At 36.4% G+C, this 20,510-nt stretch overlaps 1 protein-coding gene across 7 annotated transcripts in view; it reads left to right on the top strand.

The window, feature by feature from the left end:
* Positions 1 to 3,296: 3,296 nt before the first annotated feature.
* The window catches only part of LOC148872657 (alkaline ceramidase-like), a 39,858-nt gene continuing 22,644 nt past the window's right edge, over positions 3,297 to 20,510 (top strand). Inside the window, exons 1-4 of one of the 7 annotated variants that reach the window (XM_088970564.1) lie at positions 3,297 to 3,811; positions 4,238 to 4,304; positions 17,280 to 17,457; positions 17,591 to 17,648. The gene's annotated coding sequence lies outside the window, so the exon portion shown is untranslated. The remainder of the gene's footprint in view (positions 3,812 to 4,237; positions 4,305 to 17,279; positions 17,458 to 17,590; positions 17,649 to 20,510) is intronic. The other 6 variants (XM_088970565.1, XM_088970566.1, XM_088970567.1 and 3 more) reach the window with 6 other exon arrangements.

Below are 20,510 nucleotides of genomic sequence, written 5' to 3'. Positions count from 1 at the left end.
TTCACACTTTTATGTCTTCTATGACTGCCAATACTACAATACTTCTTCTTTAACTGTATCTTTGGTGAGTTGTTCGGATATTTGGTCTTCTTTTGCCGATTCCATTTGTTTGGTTTCCAATGGGTTTTTCAATTCATCATATGAGAATATGTTCTCTGATAGTGCATGATTTGGTTGCTCTTAGTTGGATGACAGTTTAGACGTCGGTCTACTTAGATGGCTGGTCGAACTGCAAGAAAGCACATTCAGAGAACCCGTGGTGGCTTACCCAGTGTGGGCACTCCGATGCTTAAGTTAGCGTATGGAGTTTGCGAGCTCAAGAATTTGTAGCTAGAGAGCTAGTGAGCAAATAATCGTGCGTACCTTATAATGTTGGGGTTGGAGCTCTTATATAGGTGAGCTGCCGTGGGTATTAAAAAACACCTCTGAAATCCCCAATCTGCATTACTAGGAGTCCGTTCCACACTCGGACATGGACTTTGTGTGAGCTGATAAGGCTTATCGAGTCCGCCCGATTTGGGTGGGATAAGGATAAGGCTTGCTGACGTGTGGCGTGATCCCAAAGAGGTTGGAGATAGCTGGCTATCTTTTAGAAATCAGCTACATGTCACCTCTATAGGTCAAGCCATCACAAAATGCTTGGACCTCGGTCTTGGTTGAGGTGCCTAAGGTACCCGAGCTGACTTGGCCTACTAAGGTGGCAGGAAATGATGAGTCATCTAGTCATCGGGTCGATCCACGTATATGCGTGCTAATAAGTTGGACCAAATTACCCCTCATCATTCTCCATCATTTATTTAGAATTTTCTTTATGAGCTTCGAAATCTGCAATTTTATATATTTCAAGAGGTAGTTGTTTAATTTCTATAACCATATTTTTGTAAAAAAAAAATGTATAGGCCTTTAAAAAATTATGTATGAAAAATAAGAAATAGAGGAAAGAATATAATATGTTAGAGGAAGGAATATAGGCCTTAAAATAGCTGCTAATATCTCATGGGCCGGGGTTGGGTTGAATTTTTGCCAAATTTTGAATGGGCCTGGCCCACTGAATGAGCCTGAAGTATTGTAAAAATTAAAATGTTCAGGGCCCAAGCCCAACAGGTCTATTAGAGATTAGAGGAGTGTTAAGGTTTTTCTTTTCTTTTATATTTTAAACAGTATTAAATAGAACGGATGACAAAATGGTAAAACATGATAACCATGATATTATTTTATTTTTTAACAAAACAATCACCTTTGGCTGAATTTGGTTTGAAAAAAAAAAAATAAAAGAAACGGTTCAAAAAAAGCAGGTGTTATAATATATTTGGTAGGAGACTGGGAGTGCAACTCGGGTGGGCTCGGGTTGGTATTTTATGAAAACTTGAATGGGCCTGGCTCGAAAACTCGAAGTCCGATGTGTAAAATCCTAAAACTAGTTACCTGATTTGCACCACTAAGGCTGTGTTTGTTTGTGGTGTAAATACAAAATTACTCTGATGTAGTTTTACAATGGTTAGATTTTTTAGTGTAAAAAGTAAACCAGTTTTATATTCATTTTACACTCTAGTGTGTTTGAATGGTTGATGTAAAAGGTAGTGTCGCTTAATTCTTTGATTCCTCAATCTCTTATTATTTTTTCCATGTCCAACATTGAGCATGATCTTCAAAAGCCTAAAAAGTTGCAGCTGAGATAAATGCTTATTGTTTTCATCATAGAACAAGAACCCCTATTTTTCTCTAACGAACCAGTGGATGAATGATGAGTTAATGTTAAATATTTGCAAGAAATTAAAAGGTAAAACATGAGAAAGAACAAGAGCTTTGTAGAGACAAAATCTGGTAATAGGAAAACCCATGATAAATCAATTTGGGATCAAAATCTAGCTTTGGGATCGAAATATGCTGCACATGTGATAAGAGTTTCATAGGATTTAAGCTTATAGACTGAGATTCTAGTTTTTGGGATCTAAAACTAGAGCTTCTTTGGTGCTACTCCAAACCATGTAGTTGCAGACATGTTTGAAAACTCTAGTTTTTGGGATCGAAAACTAGAGCTTCTTTGGTGCTTCTCCCTTGTCCAAGACATGTTTGAGTTTTCACTGTTGACCAACTGATTCCATCTTGGAATCTTGGATGTCGCATCGTGGTGGTTGCCGACCGACTAAGGTCGTGATCATGATCGCAACCAGATGTCTGAGGTCATGGAGGCTGCCGCAACAGTTGTTCTTGGATAGAGAGATAGAGAGAGAATATCACACCCACCAAGAAGTAGCAGCACCGAGGAAGGGAGATATTAGTGGGAGAGCTACCTTTACACCGATGGAGAGATGAGAAGAGGTTTTTACAGATTTTTTTTTGATGTATTTTTCTCGAAGTAAAAATCTATCAGAAAGCTTGCTTACATCAATATTCGTTTTTATTTTACACTCCAACCAAATAGCTGTAAAACTAAACCAAAGTGTAAAATTACAACCGGATTTTACAATGCTTCCAAATGCAACATAAGAATTGGGGATATGGTGCTGGAACTTGCAGCTGCATATCTTGGTGGGGTTATGGATCGAGGGACAGGTTACTGGCATTCAAAAGATAGAAAAGAAAACCAAACTGGTCACCGGGTTCTTGGTCAATTGTCCAGTCCAGAGTGTGACTACGTCCACACATATCAACATGATTTTTGAGCCGCTGTTGACCCGGATAGTTGGACTATTCGACCTAAGAACTATCTAAGCAATCGGTTCCGTTTTATCCCAAATTTAGTTCATGATCACAAAACCGTTGAATCAATCAATGACTTATTAACCCAAGCAGTCAAACCGCCAATCCATTCGACTCGTTCAATGATTTTAGCTGCTTTTAAATTTTAATTACTATTTTTTATTTTTTGATTTATTTTGTCAGAACAAGCCATCCGTTTAGACCATATAATGAAACCGTCTATCTTTTTTAAAACATTGCATATCAATAATTCCAAAAAAATTATAATATTAAAAAGACATATGATGCTGAAAAGAGTAAGATTTTTCGATATCATGCCTTTTTGACATGGGTCTTTCTGTTTTTACATGATATCAACCAATCACAATCCTGCGAATTTTGATGAAAACCTAATTGATTACTTATGATATCGGTTGATTGATTGTAAATTTTTCCGATATCATATTTATCCGGCATCATAGTGAACTCTTTTCTTATCACCCAAAAAAACTTCCCAAATCCAAGAGTGATTTGGGCACAACCAAAATTGGACCACGTAATGCAAGAAAACTTAAGTATGTGATTTAAATCACCAAAACAACCATACGTCATTCGATACAATTCAAAGATACAAGTAGAGTTTATTGTATTTTCATCAGCCAGAGATGTGCCCAGTTTATGAGAAACGAAACTGGTTCGAATCGAAAGTCGAAACTATAATTTATAAACAATGGGCCCATGTACTGAGGACGCGCTCTCTTCTGCAAAGGGGTTCGGACTCGGGCGTCTTGATTCGAATCGCGCCACACGCACTCTCCTCCCACTAAAATCCTAGCATCCACCTCCTTTCCCCCCCCGGTTTTCTCAATACCCATCTGCTCCGGCGAGATGATCGGTATAAGCTCGACAAAAGTCAGATTCTACAACCTCCGGTGAGATCTTTTCATATTCCTTCTGCAATCCTTGAATCATTATTGCATTAAGGCCTCTCGTTTCTCGAGGAATCTTCGGAGCAGTGTTAATTCTTCAAAGATTTTCGATCCATTGGCGAGAATCATCACGACAAGTTCTCGAAGGTCCTTCTCATCTCTGTTTTGCAGGGGTTTCCCCTCTCCACTGAGAGTTTCAGGTTCGATCCGCTATGCATTTGTTAGATCCTTTATTTGTTTTTGGTGGTTTCTGCTATTCTTCCCCGCTTTCATGTTTATGCATTTGTAGTGTTTCTCTTCCATGATTTGTTTGTAGAAATTCTGGGATTATGTCTGGGCAATTGGGAGTTTGATGTGAGACTGATTATGAACCGAAGAGATTTGAATTCATCAATCTTCTAGCCTTCTACCAAAAAAAAAAAAAAAGGAATCTGCTAGGCAAGTAGTCGTAAGCAATTGATCAAAAAAAGTAGTCGTAAGCAATAACTTTAGGAAAGGGGAAAATGAGCTTTATCTTTTCTAAGACAACTACTAATAATGCTCTCTAATGACGAAGACCAATAGAAATGTCTAAAGATTTGTTGAGTGATAAATTTTCTGAAATACAATTTTTGCTAATCTGTCAGCTATGGTTGCGTCCGTATGAGAGCTTAAGCTGAAACGTTAGATTGAGCTTTGAGACCACTGGGAAAGGTGAGCATTTTTACCGATCCTTTGGTCTTTAGATTTATTTTTTCCATTTGTAGGTCTTGAGATTTATGAAACAATTAATTTCCATAGACTCCCTTTCTTACATGAAAAGGGAAAAGTATAGAGAAACTTTGGCATGACCTGCTATGTCTAATTTCATCCTTTTTTATTGGTACTCATATCTCTCTATCCACACATTTTTATCTTGTCTCTAGAAATTCTATGTGTGGTGCCATCTTATGATCTCTTTTGTCTATGCACTCAATCTATCTGCTTATATTTTATATAGGGGCAGCAGATTCCACTTCCCTCTATTTTGAAAATGGCTGTAACTGATTTTGACATCTTTAGTCTTCTAACCAAAGTGCTTCAAGCTGCTGACATTGATATCAAGAAAGAGGCTGCTAAGTTTGTGAATTCAGATTGAGCTGAAGTGGTTAAAATTTATCCTGTAAAATTAGAATTATAAGAATAGATTTGGATAAGTATTAGCCTAATCAGCAACGAGGATTGAACTTACCATATTGTGTATTGGATAAATTTACCAATTTTTTGTTAATTCAGAGATTAGCAACTAAATATCTGAATCTGCCACATTCTGGGAATGTATGGTTGTATTGAAAAGATGCAATGTGTGCATTTTAAGTAGTTTGTATTTGTGATTGGTAGTTGTTAATGATGGACAGTTCAAAGTTCCAGTCTTCTCATTTACTGAAATCTCAGTTGTGGAATGTAGCAACCGCTTAACATCAAACTGATGTTAATATATGCTAAGATGCTTGAAAGATACTGGTTTTTACCATTTATATGAATTTTGTTTATAGCATTGAAGTAGGATTGATTTGCCAATGATAATCTGTGTTATTTTAATAAACTTTGGGTACTACACTACCTCAAGCAGTTCTGAAGTTTGATTTGGTTCTAAAGACCATTAGGCAGGCCCATTACCTAATGTTGTTCCTGGCCATGCAGGATTTTGGAAGAAGTGGACTGGATAAAGACTTAACCTCTTTTAGCTCAAGTCTGATTCAGTTCTTTCTTCTGTAATGAAGAAATCACTGATTTTCTCATCTAACCCAGTTCTTAGTATAAAAACCTGCCCCTATCTCATCCATCATTAACTAGCAAGATATCAAGTACTTCAAAGAACCCATCTGCAGTTTCTTTGTAAGCTATTGGGAGAGGCTGCAGCTTGCGCCTCTCCAAGGGATGTTGTATGGGAGTACAAATCTAATTCAGTTTCTGAAATAATAAAAATTCACTATTACTCATAAAAAAAGAATCCATCTGCAGCTTCAGGGATGCTGTTTTTGATAGATAACTTGTAACCTTTATTGATTATGATAAAAGAATTTTTACGTAGAAAGAAGGATGATTCAGGCTGGCATTACCACCTGATCCTATTCTTTGGTTACATTTACAGTCCATCAATTGATTATTCCCCAATACAACTATTCCTTATTTGCCTTGTTCTTTACTAAGGAACCAACAAGAGGGTTTGTTGATCTGTGCACCCAACCAAATGTAGCTTGAAGTTCCCTTGCTAGATGTTGCACCTCCCTCATTATATTCTGATATTGCCACATTCTTTTTCTGTCATACTTCAACCATCCCAACCACCACCTTTGAGTCCCCCTTCACCTTTCGATTCCTATAGGGCCTAAAGACCTGGCCAGAACTGTAAAATACCAAAAAAAGTTATTTATATTTAATTAATTGGGGTCTTGGGGGTTACCTTGTAATTTTCCCCCTTGGAGGGACTTCTTGGTAAAAACAAAAGAAAACAAAAAGACTAAACCTAAATGCTTGGTCTTGAACGTAGGAAATAAATTTTTTGATACTTGAGTTTTCAAAAAGTTGGGGATATTTCTCCTTCATATCATCCTCAAGCTCCCAAGTGGCCTCTCTCTCAATGTGATTACTCCATTGAATCTTAACATAATGGATAGTGCGGTGCCTCAACACTTGTTCCTTTCTGTCCACAATTCCCACCAGTTGCACCTCATAAGTTAGGTCCTCTTTGAGCTGTAAAGAGGGGTGATCTGTTACATGATTAGGGTCTGGTATATATTTTCTCAACATTGAAACATGAAACATGTTATGTATTCCAGCCAGTGATGGAGGTAAAGGAAGTTTGTATGCCACTTCACCGACTCTCTCCAAAATCTCAAATGGGCCCATATATCTAGGGCTCAACTTGCCTTGGATCCCAAATCTCATCACTCCTTTAGTAGGAGATACCTTTGTGTGGTGATCAATGTAGCCAAATTACTAGTGGAGTTCCTACTCAAAGCATCTGCTACCACATTGGCTTAATGGTAATTGACAATCAAATCATAATTTTTTTGTAGCTCCAACCACCTCCTTTGTCTCATATTAAACTCCTTTTGAGTGGTAAGGTATTTAAGGCTTTTATGATCGGTAAATATTTCACATTTCTCCCCATACAAGTAATGTCTCCATATTTCAAGGGAAAATACTACAGTTGCCAACTCTAGGTCATGTGTGGGGTAATTTCATTCATATGGTTTCAATTGCCTCAATGCATAGGCTACAACTTTACCATGTTGCATGAGAACACACCCTAAACCTCGCTTAGAAGTATCACAATAGATGGTGAAACCCCCATTTCCTGAAGGAATAGTGAGAATTAGAGCTGATACTAATTGCTTTTTTAACTCTTGAAAACTTTGCTCACATTCATTTGACCATTCAAAACTTAACACCTTTTTGAGTTGATTGAGTCAAAGGCATGACTATACGGGAAAAACCCTTAATAAATCTCCTGTAGTACCCTGCCAAACCCAAGAAACTAGGAATTTCGATAACATTAGTTGGTCTATTCCAATCCACCACTGCTTCTACTTTCTTTGGATCCGCTGATACTTTATCCTTGGATATTACATGACCCAAGAATGCTACATTGTCACGCTAAAATTCACACGTTTTAGTTTTGCATAGAGCTTCTCTCTTAGAATCTGCAACACCATTTTTAGATGTTTTTCACGCTCCTCCTTACTCTTTGAATACACAAGGATATCATATATGAACACTACAACAAACTGGTCCAGGAAGAGCTTGAACATTTTGTTCTTTCGATCCATAAAAGATGCTGGTACATTAATTAAACCAAATGGCATCACAAGAAATTCATGATGTCCATACCTCATTCTAAAGGCGGTTTTAGGGGCATCTTCCACCTTAATCTTTAGTTGGTGATAAGTAGAATGAAGGTCAATCTTGGAGAAAATTTGAACACCTTGCAACTGATCGAAAAGATCATCGATCCTAGGTAGAGGGTATTTATTCCGTATTGTCACCTTATTTAATTCCCTATAATCAATGCAAAGGCACATGCATCCATCCTTTTTCTTCACAAATAACACTAGAGCACCCCAAGGAGGCACACTAGGTCTAAAGAATTCTTTGTCTAACAACTCCTGCAATTGTTCCTTCAGCTCCTTTAATTCCATTAGAGCCATCCTATATGGGGCTTTAGAAATAGGTCCTGTTTCTGGTATTATTTCAATGGAGGATTCAATCTCCCTATTTAGAGGCAACCTTGGTAAGTCCTCTAGAAACACATATGGAAATTATTTTCAATTGGAATATCCATTGTTTTTCTCCCTGGCTAGTGTCTCTGACTATGACCAAGTAAGCCTTACAACCTCTTCTCAAGAACTGTTTAGCCTGCGGGGCAGAGATGACTTGGGGTTGAACATCCGCCCCACTACCTATGAAGAAAAATTCAAGCTTACCAGGAATTCGAAATATCACTATCTTTTGCCACATTCCATGGATGCAAAATTAGTTGCTGAGCAATCTATGCCAAAGATTATATCAATATCCCGCAACTCTAGTACCATTAAATCAGCTAATAATTCCATATGGCCAACTTTAACTATATAGGATTTGCATACATGATCAGGTAGCCAGGGGAAGAGAAGAAGGATCACTTAATAAGGTGGGATATAGTGTGTAGAAGTAAGGAAGAAGGTGAATTGGGGATAGGAAATTTGGTCTTGGACTTAAAGAATACAACTTTGTTAGGTAAGTGGCTGTGGAGATGGCCCTTGGAAAGAGGGAGGTGTGGCATGAGGTGATAGCTAGTGTTCATGGTTGCTCAAATAATGGCTGGGATGTTGGTGTTTCTTGACGGGCTACTTTGACAACTCCTTAGAAAGTGATTCATAGCAATCCTTCCCCAATTTCTTAATTTTGTCAGGTATGATGTTTCCTTAGGGAATTCTGTTCTCTTTTGGGAAGATGTTTGGGTGGAAAATTCAGCCTTAAAAGACCTTTTCTCTTCTCTTTACTCTATTTCCTTGGTTAAGAATAAGGCTGTCTCAAATTTCCTTCCCTATCCCCTTTTGCCTTTGTCATTAAATTGGGATTTTGGATTCCGTCGGGGCTTGAGGGATGCTGAACTTGGTGATGTTTCTCAACTTCTTTTGATTCTTGATAATGTCTGTTTGGATCCTTTACAGTCAGACAAGAGGATTTGGTCCCCCCACCCAAAAGGCTCCTTTTCTTGTGCCTCCTTTTTGAAAGCCCTTTGTTCTTCCTCCCCTCAAATCAGTTTTTCCGGTAAAGGAGCTTTGGGATAAGCTTGTTCCTCCTAAAATTATATTGTTTTGTTGTGAAGTGTTTTATGGGAAAATCAATACTCTAGACTGCCTACAAAAAAAGAAGCCTTTTATGTGCTTGTCCCCTAGCTGGTGTATTCTTTGCAAAGCTAATGGTGAGGACTGCTTCTACTCACTAATTTCCTGCTCCTTTTCTGTTGCTATTTGGGATTGGATTTTTGCCTTATTTGGTTGCAGGTGGAATTTACCTAGCTGGTCTTTGTATGGCCTAGTGTTTTAAAAGCGAAAGGCGCACAAAAAGCGACAGGTTCCAAATGCCCCTGAGGCGCAAGGCGAGGCACACACCTTTTTAAAAAAGGCACACAAAATAAAAAAAAAACTAGAAAAATAGAAAAAAATAGAAAAAAACATGTAGAAATTCTAAGAAATCAGGAAAATATCAAAAAACAAAGTTAATTACTTAATTATTAGCTCCTATTTTTCTGTGAACAAGAAGAAGAACTGAAGAAGAAGGAGGAGAAGAAGAAGAAAAGAAGAAGAAGAAAAGAAGAATAAGAAGGGGGCAGAGCCCCTGTTTTACTGTAAAAACATATCAGAAGAAAGACAATGAAAAAAAAACAAGTAACAAGAGTGGGCGGAGCCCCTGTTTTTCTGTGAAGAAGAAGAAGAACTGAAGGAGGAGAAGAAGGAGAAGGAGAAGGAGAAGAAAAGAAGAAGAAGAAGGGGGCGGGTGGAACCCCTGTTTTCAGTGTAAAAAGAGAAGAAGAAGAAGAAGGGGGCGGAGCCCCTGTTTTACTGTAAAAATATTTCACAATGAAGAAGAAGGGGGCGCAGCCCCTGTTTTAGAAAAAAGACAATGAAAAAACAAGAGTGGGTGGAGCCCCTGTTTTTTTTGTGAACAAGAAGAACTGAAGAAGAAGGAGGAGAAGAAGAAGAAGGAGAAGGAGAAGAAGGAGAAGAAGAAGAAAAGAAGAAGAAGAAGAAGGGGGCGGGCGGAACCCCTGTTTTAGTGTAAAAAAAGAAGAAACAAATACTGAAATACCTGATCTTGATTGCTGAAAGCCTGTTGGTCATCCGACTAAGAGATGGCCTCTGATAGAACGTTGAAGGTGGCTGTTCGATTGAGAGATGGCCTGAACTTGTTGATCCAAGAAGAACGTGGGGGCTGAGGGCTTGAGACTTCAACTGATACTGGGAGTCCGAGAAGCCTTGCATGGCAAGTTTTTTTCTCTCGAGAGGGTCGTGACTTTCTTTTGAATTTGCTATACCATATCCAACCATTTTGGCACATAAAAGGAAATAATCTATACGCATAGCATTATAATCTATCTATAAAAGTCAATTTAAAAACAAATTAAAAAACAAAAGGCAACAAATATAGGCGTGCGCTTAGACCGCCTGGCGCTTGGTCTAAGGCGCACGCCTTAGGCACAGAGGCGAGTGCCTTATTAAAGTGTAGGCGCCTTGACCCATGCGAGGCGCCTGCTCTCGAAAACGCCTTGCCTTGCGCCTCAGGCACGCCTTTTAAAACACTGGTATGGCCCACAAAAAGAGGGAGGATTATGTGGAAATGTACCAGAGCAGCCACACCTTGGACAATATGGGAGGAAAGAAATGCAAAAATTTTTCAAGAAACAAAGTCTCCTGAATATCAAAGAGTGTATCTTAATAAGGGAAATTCGTTGGTTAAGAACTTCAGAATTTTTCCATTTGTTCTCATATGATGACTTTGGAAGGAACTGGCTAGAGGTGGGTAATAGCTCCCTCAAGAAGAAAAGGACTTCTATAGTATGGACTCCACCGTTGGAGGGTTGTGTAAAACTGAATTTTGATGGAAGCAGTCAAGGAAATCCTGGCCCCTTAGGTATAGGAGGGATTTTGAGAGGTATAGATGGTAATATCTTAGCCTTGTACTCGGGTCCAGCGGGAATAGGAGACTCAAATAGGGCTGAGTTGTTGGAAGCTTTACAAGATATTCAGATTGCTAATCAACATGGTGTTGAGAACCTTCAAATTGAAGATGACTCCAAGATTGTTGTAGATTGGTTAACAGATCCGAGCTTAGTCATTTGGTGCTACAAGAATCTCTCAAAGAAGGCCAGCTGGTTATTGAGAAACATGAATGTTGTTAGTATACAATGGTTGGCACTTGGCAGGTCTGCAAACACTATGGCAGATTATCTTGCTAAACAAGGGATTTTGAGGGAACATTTGTATTGGGCTACCTTGTAATCTTGATCTATAGTGCTATTTGATTCACTCTTTAAGGGAGGTCACACCTCGTGCTTTTCAGTAAGATGGTTGTAACAGTTCTCATATTGTCTTAAGAAAATTCCTCTTCAATTATCAAAACAAAAAAAAAACATGATCAGCAATCAAAATACCCCCTAATGGAGTTTCAATAGATAATTCAATCTCACTTGGAATAGATATCCAACCATGTTTCTTAGCAAAACTAGCAGGCACAAAAGAATGAGTGGCATCGGGATCAAATAACACATAAGCATAAGTAGTTGACAGTTGACACAGAGAGGATACCTAACACCATTGCATTAGAGGCTTGTGCATGTTGCTGAGTAGACATGTTCACGGGCCGGGTCGGGATGGGTTCAAGCTGGGCCTTGCCTTTACATTAACAGAATATGTTCAGGCCCGACCATCGGGCCTAGGTCTTGAGTCCGAGCTCAACTCTCATATAAAGCCTGAAGCTCGGGCTTGAGCCCAACCAGAAATTTAGAAAAAATATTTTTCTTTTTTATTCAATTAAAAACTATTTTATTTATATTAAAAGACCTCAAAACCTAAAAAAATAATGAAAGATCTCACTACTACTTGAAAAAAGAGAAGAATAAACCAGAAATTTGGAAAAAATAATTTTCTTTTTTATTCAATTAAAAACTATTTATTTATATTAAAAGACTTCAAAACCTAAAAAAATAATGAAAGATCTCACTATTACTTGAAAAAAGAACAGAGTAATAAAGAAAAATTATATTATATATATTTTTATTATATAATACATTATCAAATTGGGCTCGGGCTTGGGTTGGGCTTTTTTGAGAAAGCTCGAGCTCGGCCCAAAAAAGGTCGGGCCCAATGTTTTAGGCCTGAGCCTAAACCCGCGGGCCTGAAATCTTGTCCAAGCCCAACTTAGATTGGGCTTGGCTGCATCGGCCCGTTGGGCTACTTGGCCCATGAACAAGTCTATTGCTGAGTAAGAATGTACACCCTAGCTTGACTTCTAGGTTTCTGAACTCCTCCTTTCTTTTGATTTGCAACTACAATTCTATTATTTGTAGTATTTTTTGAGTGTCCTGAGATGTTTGAATGCCAAACTTCTCTTTCCTTGTAGGACAATCAGCAGCTATCTTGTGGCCCTGTTGGCCACAAGCAAAACAACTGCCATTTGATCCAATGACAACTTGCTTGAGAATGATGCTTCTGGCACCTACAGACACCAAGGAGTTCCACCTTTTTTTCCCTAGTGTTTTGATTTTCAAGCTTCTTAGCTTGTTTTCCTGACCTTTGACCATTAAGATTGTCCCTGCCTCTTCTTCTGGTTGTTGTTGATAGTACCCTAATTCTAGACGATGCCCCTCTCTAATAGTAATGCTTTACTAAGCACCTCAGCATAGGTCTCTAATTCAAATGCAATTCCCTTTATTCTCCTCATATACTTGTTCTTGTGTCCACCAATCATTAGCAACTCCTTGTTGCAAATGGGTTGCATATACCATTTTGTCCTCTGGGCACTTAAACACCTTAAGAGCTTTCTCCATCTCTTGGATTCACTTCTCTACCTCAATGGAGTCAATGGTATCCTTAAAAGGTGGCGGAGCGATCCTCTTACATTCCAAAAACCTGTTACGTTGCTTCAGTTGTGCCATCAAGTTTTGTTTCAATTGTTGTTGCTGTTGGCTCAGTAATGCAGAGATGTTGTCATTTGTAGTATTTTGTTGTTGGGGGAGCATTTGTTGTAACATTTGATATATCCCAGAAGTATTCTTAAGACTGGATTGGGCTACAACATTAGTCAGAGGTACCTGATCTCCATTAATATCTCCAACATTACCAACAAAATTGTTAACTTCTTCTTGTCGACGGGAACCCCTAGATTCATGACTCTAACCTCTTGCGGCATAGGAGGATTTAGGGAAAAATCTTCTCTGAGTGGGGAGGCATAGTGACATATTGAATCAAATTGTAACGCTGAAATCATGAGTCAATTACTTAAATTATTCTAAATGTTAATTCACTATAGCAAGTACACTAAATTTATGATCTAAAAATTAACTAAACAATAACAAAACACAATTAATCAAATCAAAAGATCTGAGTTAATCTAATTCATAGTTTCTTACCCATCTCACTACAAACCTAAGTAATTCCCTAAAGACCATAACTTGGCTCTGATACCACTAAATTGTCACTCCCCGAACCTAAGTCAAGACATGACAACGCCACATGCAAGGCAATCCTGCTTAAAAGCAAAATTGGAGATCTGAAAAATAATCTCAAATACCTCAAAATAATGATATTCGAATCTATTGAATAGTCCTTACATCAAATATACCAAGAAGAACTTCATGTTAACAAGTGGGATAAAAAATCCTATTCAACTAATAATTAACTTCAAAGCATGGTTCCAAATTAAATGAACAATTAACTAATGAGATCTAATCTTGATTTCAAGACCAAGCTAGCAGAACAAGCTCTCTACTCTTCTCACATCCAAGCAAACTGCAAAAGCTATTCCTTGGTGTCAGAAAATGTGGAAAGAAAATGAATGAATACACTGTTCAGTAATTGACAATCCATTCCAATGGTTGGATCAAGCTGGTGTTAAAAGTCATAATATAATAATTGATATCTGATAGAAAATCCTTTATTAGAAACCTCATATAAATCCATATACATTATATTTAAGGAAATAACAACTCAAATAGTTACAAAACAAAACTTACATATGGGAAAAAATGGTTAACAACACATAATGTGGAATGTGTAACATATATCCCATAACAGATTCAAAAAGTAGACTATGATCACTCTAACCTTAGTGGCAAGGTGTAGAACACATATATGCCCTGTGGTGAGGGCCCAGAACAAACTAACTTGTGATGCCATCATATTCATCACAATAGTGGGGGTCAAAGCATAGTCACTTAATTTCAGAATACAGATATATATGACAATCAACGCATGGGTTTCAATAACACATTTAACAATAGCAGTAAAAATATATTCAACTTGGATACCAAATATTCAGAAAATCAATGGAATATTTTAAGAAAGATGGAGTATCAAAGAAATAATTTCAAATATTAATAGTGTAATCAACATAATTCCAAATTACAATTGTCTAAATGTTTTGCTTATAACCTATCGTTTCATAAGGTCAAACATTTTTTTCGTGCTTGACTCTATTTTATGTAGGATAAAAATAAGTAGTATATGCTGTTGTTCAATTAACATGTTCAAAACTAACTAGAGAGATGGAAGGTTGCTTACCTAGTACGCTAAATTCCAGTACCCAATATATATACCAAGTCAAGGTGTGTCATGAAAGCCTATAAATAATAAATAGATACATAAATAAAAAATATTACAGAAAATCCAGAATTATAGATGCTATGTGCACGATGCATATGCCTCTAGCTTATTGCCTAATTCCCACAAAATCTAAATGGTTTATCACTTAGGTTTTTAAGTTTCTCTAACTTTAAATTTTCAACTAATAAGTGCCTGGGATCCATTTCCAACATTTATAACTCATTTTCTAAGAACAAAATTTATGAATTTATCCTTCAAATACAGACTCCCCACGACCAACCATAAGATAGTATCGAATTTGACCCAAAAATTTTACAAAACTGCTAATCATCATTCTTTGCAGAATTCCCAAGTTTAGTTTGTTTTAAATGTCACCTTACCAAGACCATAACTTTTCACCCAGAAGTTAAAATGAGGGTATCTACCTACCATTTTGAAGACCTCTCCAAGAACTATGATTTGGAATCAAAATCTGGCCAAAAACTGGAGGGTGGTTTCTGACGGCCTAATGTTGAAGGATAAATTCATAAATTTTGTCCTTAGAAAATGAGCTATAAATGATGAAAATTGGTCATGGGAGATTATTAGTTGAAAAATTGAAATTAGAGAAACTTAGAAACCCTAGTGATAAACCATTTTAGATTTAGTGGGATTTAGGCAATAAGCCAGAGGCATCACATAGTATCTACAATTCTAGATTTGTTGTAATAATTTATTTATTTTTTTAATTTATGTATCTATCTATTATTTATAAACTTTCACGACACACCTTGACTTGGTATATATGTCATTATATTGGGTACTGGGATGTAGCGTACTAGGTAAGCGACCTTCCATTTGTTTGGTTAACTTGGAAAATGTTAATTTAATAAAAGTATATGCTAATTTTTTTCTTACATAAAGTAAAGCCAAGCATGAGAAAATATTTGACCTTATGAAATGATAACTTATAAGCAAAAATTTTAGACAATTGTAATTTGGAATTATGCTGATTGCATTTTTAACTATTTGAAATGATTTATTTGATACTCTGTCATTCTTAAAATATTCCATTGATTTTCTGAGTATATGCTATCCAAGTCGAATATGTTTTGACTACTATTGTCAAATGTGCTATTGAGACCCATGCGTGAATTGTCTTATCTATTTGTATTCTAAAATTAAGTGACTACGCTTTGGATTCAGCCATTGGGGATGAATATGATGGCATCATGGGCTGGTCTATTTTGGGCCCTCACCACAGGGCATATACGTGGCTCTAGACCTTGCCACTAAGGTTAGAGTGGTTGTAGTCTACTTTCTGAATTTGTTATGTGATATATGTTACACATTCCACATTATGTGTTTCTAACCAAAATTTCCCATATGAATGAATCTATATGGATTTATGTGAGTTTTTCGGTAAAGGATTTTCTATCAAATATCAATTATTATATAATGATTTTAACACCAGCTTGATCCGACTAGTGGGATGAATGTCTATTACTGAGTAGTGTACTCATCCATTTTCTTTCCTCATTTTCAAACACCGAGGAGTAGATTTTGTTGTTTTCTTGGGTGTGATAAGAGTAGAGAGCTTGTTCTGCTAGCATGTTGGTCTTGTAATCAGGATTATATCCCATTAGTTAATTGTTTATTTAATTTTTTCCTTCATGTTTTAAAGGAACCATTCTTTGAAGTTCATTATTGGTTAAATAGGAATTTTAATCCCACTTGTTAATACGGGGTTCTTCTTGGTATATTTGATGTAAGGACTATTCATTAGATTCAAATATCTTTATTTTGAGGTATTTAAGATTGTTCTACAAATCTCCAGTTTTGATTTTAAGCAAAATAGTTGCATGTTCTTTGAACACGCAATGTTGTCATGTCTTGACTTAAGTTTGGGGCGTGACAAGAACAAAGCCAGATGTTTCTGAATACTCCACCAACTTTCTAGAATGGCCAGCTTACCCAATTTGCAGTCATCAAAATTAAGTTTGGCGTGGTTTGCATCTGGAGGGCACCACCCCCTACAAATTCTAGGCCTTGTGCATGAGAATGTGCCACTATTTGCTATTCATGAATGATATCTTCCATTGAATAAGCTGAAAAGATCTCAAGTGTCTTAATCCAGTGTATCACTTTTTGGGTGATATTTTCTCATTTGCAGCTTCATGGTTATTGGATGCTCCAATTAAATGCTACATTAATGTTTTGAAAATTGTAATCATATCGTAAATCATAAAGAAGTTGAATTAAATCAAATCATGAATCATATTGTAAATTGTAAGATTATTTTTATTTTTTAAAAACTTGTCAAAATATTGAATATAGAAATGCTAAAAGTCAAGATATAAATAGAAAAGTGATTTTACTTTTTTTTAATCCATATCTACCATATATGTAGCTAAAACAATAGAATTTACCACTTACAATAGAATGCTAAGATGACATAATCAAGTTTGACTTGAAAGTCAAATAATCCACATACAATAGCTCTATATCCTACATATGATGGAAAATGAATTTAATATATGGTCTTATATAATGTTAATAAATCAATTTCAAGTAAGGTCCTTAAAACAAGTCATCCTTGACAAAACTAAATATAAATAAAATAAAACGATGAAGTAGAGAACTAATTCTTAATTGAATTTATTTGAATCACAGGAATCCTATAAATTGTAAGATTTATGAATCAAATTGTAGGATTCAAACAAAAATCATAAAATTTTTGAAAAAAAGAATTCGGACATAAGATTCGAATTGGAACCCTTGGGATTCATGATTCAAATCGCGAATCATATATTGTAAATGGTAGATTTTGACAAATGTTTCCATCCATGACTTATACAAGTATGGGAGATATTCCCAATGTGCGGCTGGATGCTGTGCTCTCAGGGTGTTTTCACGATTTTTGCTTTCAAGAGACTCAGGCTCAGAAACAATGGATGCCATTCAAGAAGGCTTATTGCTTGTAGAGGGTTGCAAATTGGGTTACTCAATGTGAAGAATTTCAACAAAATCAAGCTTGGGTATGGCTCAACCTGACCCGACCCAACCCAAGTTGCACCCTAGTTGATTGTTTTAATCACATGTGCATGCATGAAAAGTCTAACCAGTGTATTCAGTAAATTGATGAGGACTTTTGGATTTGGTTGGTGACAGTTTCTGCTGGATTCAACATATGCTTAAAGGGGAGATAGGGGAAAGGTCTTAGCCAACTGTAAGTGTCCTTCAATATTTTTGTTTTGATAACAAATGGGCTATTCTACTTTTGATTTTTTCTCAATGTATGCATAAGAAATTGTTATGTTCTAGTTCAATAGAATTAATGCTTTGCTGTTCTTGAAATTGTGGTAGTATTTAGCATTCCTAATTTTGCCTATTTTGAATGGCAGTAGTAATTTTTAATATGAAAATTTCACATATATTTACTGCTTTGATTTCTGAACTTCCTTTTTAAATTGGGGTAGTGATTGGGGCACATCCCCTTTTTACTAAAGGGGCATACTTCTATTTGATAGCCAAAAAGTACTTGGCTTAAATGAAGACAATAATAATACCCATATGTGTCTTTCTGTTGTTATGAACAGTGGTCTCTCCTGTCTATTTCAGATGGGGTTTGCCTATTTATAAAAAAGTTTTCTTGTTTTTTCTTTTTTAGTTTTCGGATGTCAATAGATGATTATGGCAATCTTGACTAGAAAACTATCATTCTAGTTGTTGTAGGTAAAGCGTTTTGGTTATGGCTGCAAATGCAAGTCCTACTGTAATGCCCAAAGAAATTAAGGTATTGTCTAGGCTTCTAGCTCATGACAGGACTCCCACTAGGACAATTTTGTTTGGTAGAGGGCTAGATTTTAACCCTTTATTACATCCTGATGTGGGGAAGGCTGAGTAACCAAATGGCATTTATTTTCCTCAATGCAAATAAGCAAGGGAGGTGTGGAATATCATGAGGAAAGAAATTCACATTTAGTAGATCCTATGCCTTTCTCTTAATTGGTGCAATCTCCCTTACAATAAACTATCTTGATAATAATGCCAGTTTTCCAGCTGTTGAAAACACTTGAGAATAAAAATTAGAAATGTTTTTCTCTCTTGAGAAAAAAGAGATGCTTTTTAATACCTAAGTTCAGTGTTTTAAAAGGTATACTCAGGTGCATAGATGAGATTCATTTATTAGGTATACCTTAACTGAACCTAGGTGTACCTCACCTTGCTTATTTCTATGCTATGATGAATTTTAACCATGAATTTGATGTTTGAATAATAATTTACGATACAGTTCCATGGCTGGCTAACTTGCATGGGAAGGAGCAAATAGAATTTAGCTGTATTGGGTTCCTAACCCCATTGACTGAGGGATTGTATAATTATTTTCTTGCATAAGGTAAGGAGTTCATTTTCTCAAAAAAAAAAAAAAAGGTAAGGAGTTCATTAACAAAGGGACAAATTTGACCCCTGAAAGCTATACAATGTGATACTGTACAAAACATTTAAAAATTCCCCATGGTGGAATGGGATAGCTCTTGTTTTTTGTTTTCCCCCTGCTCTGTATCTCCATATTTCATCCTTTAACAATAAAGCTGCTGATTTGTTACTGTTCCAAAAGAAGTAATTTACTTTATTATAGGTTATAGCTATGATGTTTAGAGTTCAAACAGTTTAGCCCATGTAGGACTTGAACCTACAAGTCTATAATTTTCATGCTAATAACATAACACTATCCAATTGAGCTAATAAGCATTTTGAAATATTTTGTTTCTCTTTTTCTTTTCTTTTTTTAATCAAAGAAAGCTCAAAATCATTCATTATGCTATATTCAAAATAATTTATATGTTCAAACTTTGTTCAGACTTGAGAGAGCTAATAATCTATATTTTGTTTTTTTTTTCAAAATATAGATTTGTATAACAATAAAAAAAATTAGATTTGCTTAGTCCTATATATTAAGCTTTTCATTTTTTTTAAAGTGGCGCTAAATGATGTTTAGAGTTTAAACGGTTTAGCCTATGTAGGACTTGAACCTACAAAGGCTATAATCTTCATGCTAATAACATAATGCTCTAACCAATTGAGTCAATAGACTTTTAAATATTTTGTTTAGAAAATTTTAATTTTGCATTTTTTCCATATATTAACCTTCTCATTTATCTTTTTTCAAAAGTGGTGCCTTCATTAGGCAAATACCTTAGGCTTTAGCAACTCTTTGTGCTTTAGTTGTGCCTTTTTCTCTTGAAATTCTAGGTTAACCATAATTTGAGCAGATGAACATTTAGTCTAACCTAATGCCATTTTTTTTTTGGTAATAGAAAGAAAAAATTATTAAAATAAAAAGGAAAAGAAAATACAGAGGAAGGTGACAAGCAGTCACCCAAAAGATGATGATACCTTTTTTTGGTTGGTTTATCATAATGTATTTAAAAATAATGTCTTTTTTGGGGTTATTTACGAACGGTCAGAGTCTTTGAAATGGAATTCTGCGTTTTGGGGGAAGGTCTAGCTACTATATGGGTGCAGGGAGGAACAATCAGAGTCTTTGTTGATGAGGAAGGGGTTCGTGATCGTGAAGTCTTCCTCTGAAGATGCCTGGTTCTTTGATTTGCAGGTGGCAATCCTTCTCGTGAAGAGGTTGAAAGTTGGGTGTTTCTTCATTGGTGAAACCTGCAGAAATCAGCGGTAAGAAGACTAGAAGGGAATAAGTGGTTTCTAGTATTTGCATCAGAGGAAGAAGCGTATGGAGCACTTCACTCTCAACTATCCATCCTCAATGGCATTTACTGTTCACTGTTGCATTGGTCCCAATTCGGAATTGGTTGTTCGGAAAGACAGGTTTGGTTATGGTAAGTGGTGGATCAAGATTTTTGGCGTCCTACTTTTAGCTTGGTGTCCCGTAGTGTTCAAGGAGATAAGCAATGTAGTTGGAGGTTTCATGACTGCAGATCCAAGCAACCTAGCTTGGAGAAACCTCCAAGCCCTTCATTTGTTGGTCTGGAGCAAAGCAATAAAAGATATCCCCAAAACCTTAGATTTGGTAGTGAGGGATGTGATACCTCCTTTGGATAGCTGTCAAGGATGCAGA

This window comes from Nelumbo lutea, chromosome 2 (genome assembly GCF_056320005.1).
Source record: "Nelumbo lutea isolate HS-2025 chromosome 2, American lotus-T2T, whole genome shotgun sequence".
Lineage (NCBI taxonomy): Eukaryota > Viridiplantae > Streptophyta > Magnoliopsida > Proteales > Nelumbonaceae > Nelumbo > Nelumbo lutea.
This window is presented reverse-complemented; position numbering and strand designations above follow the sequence as displayed.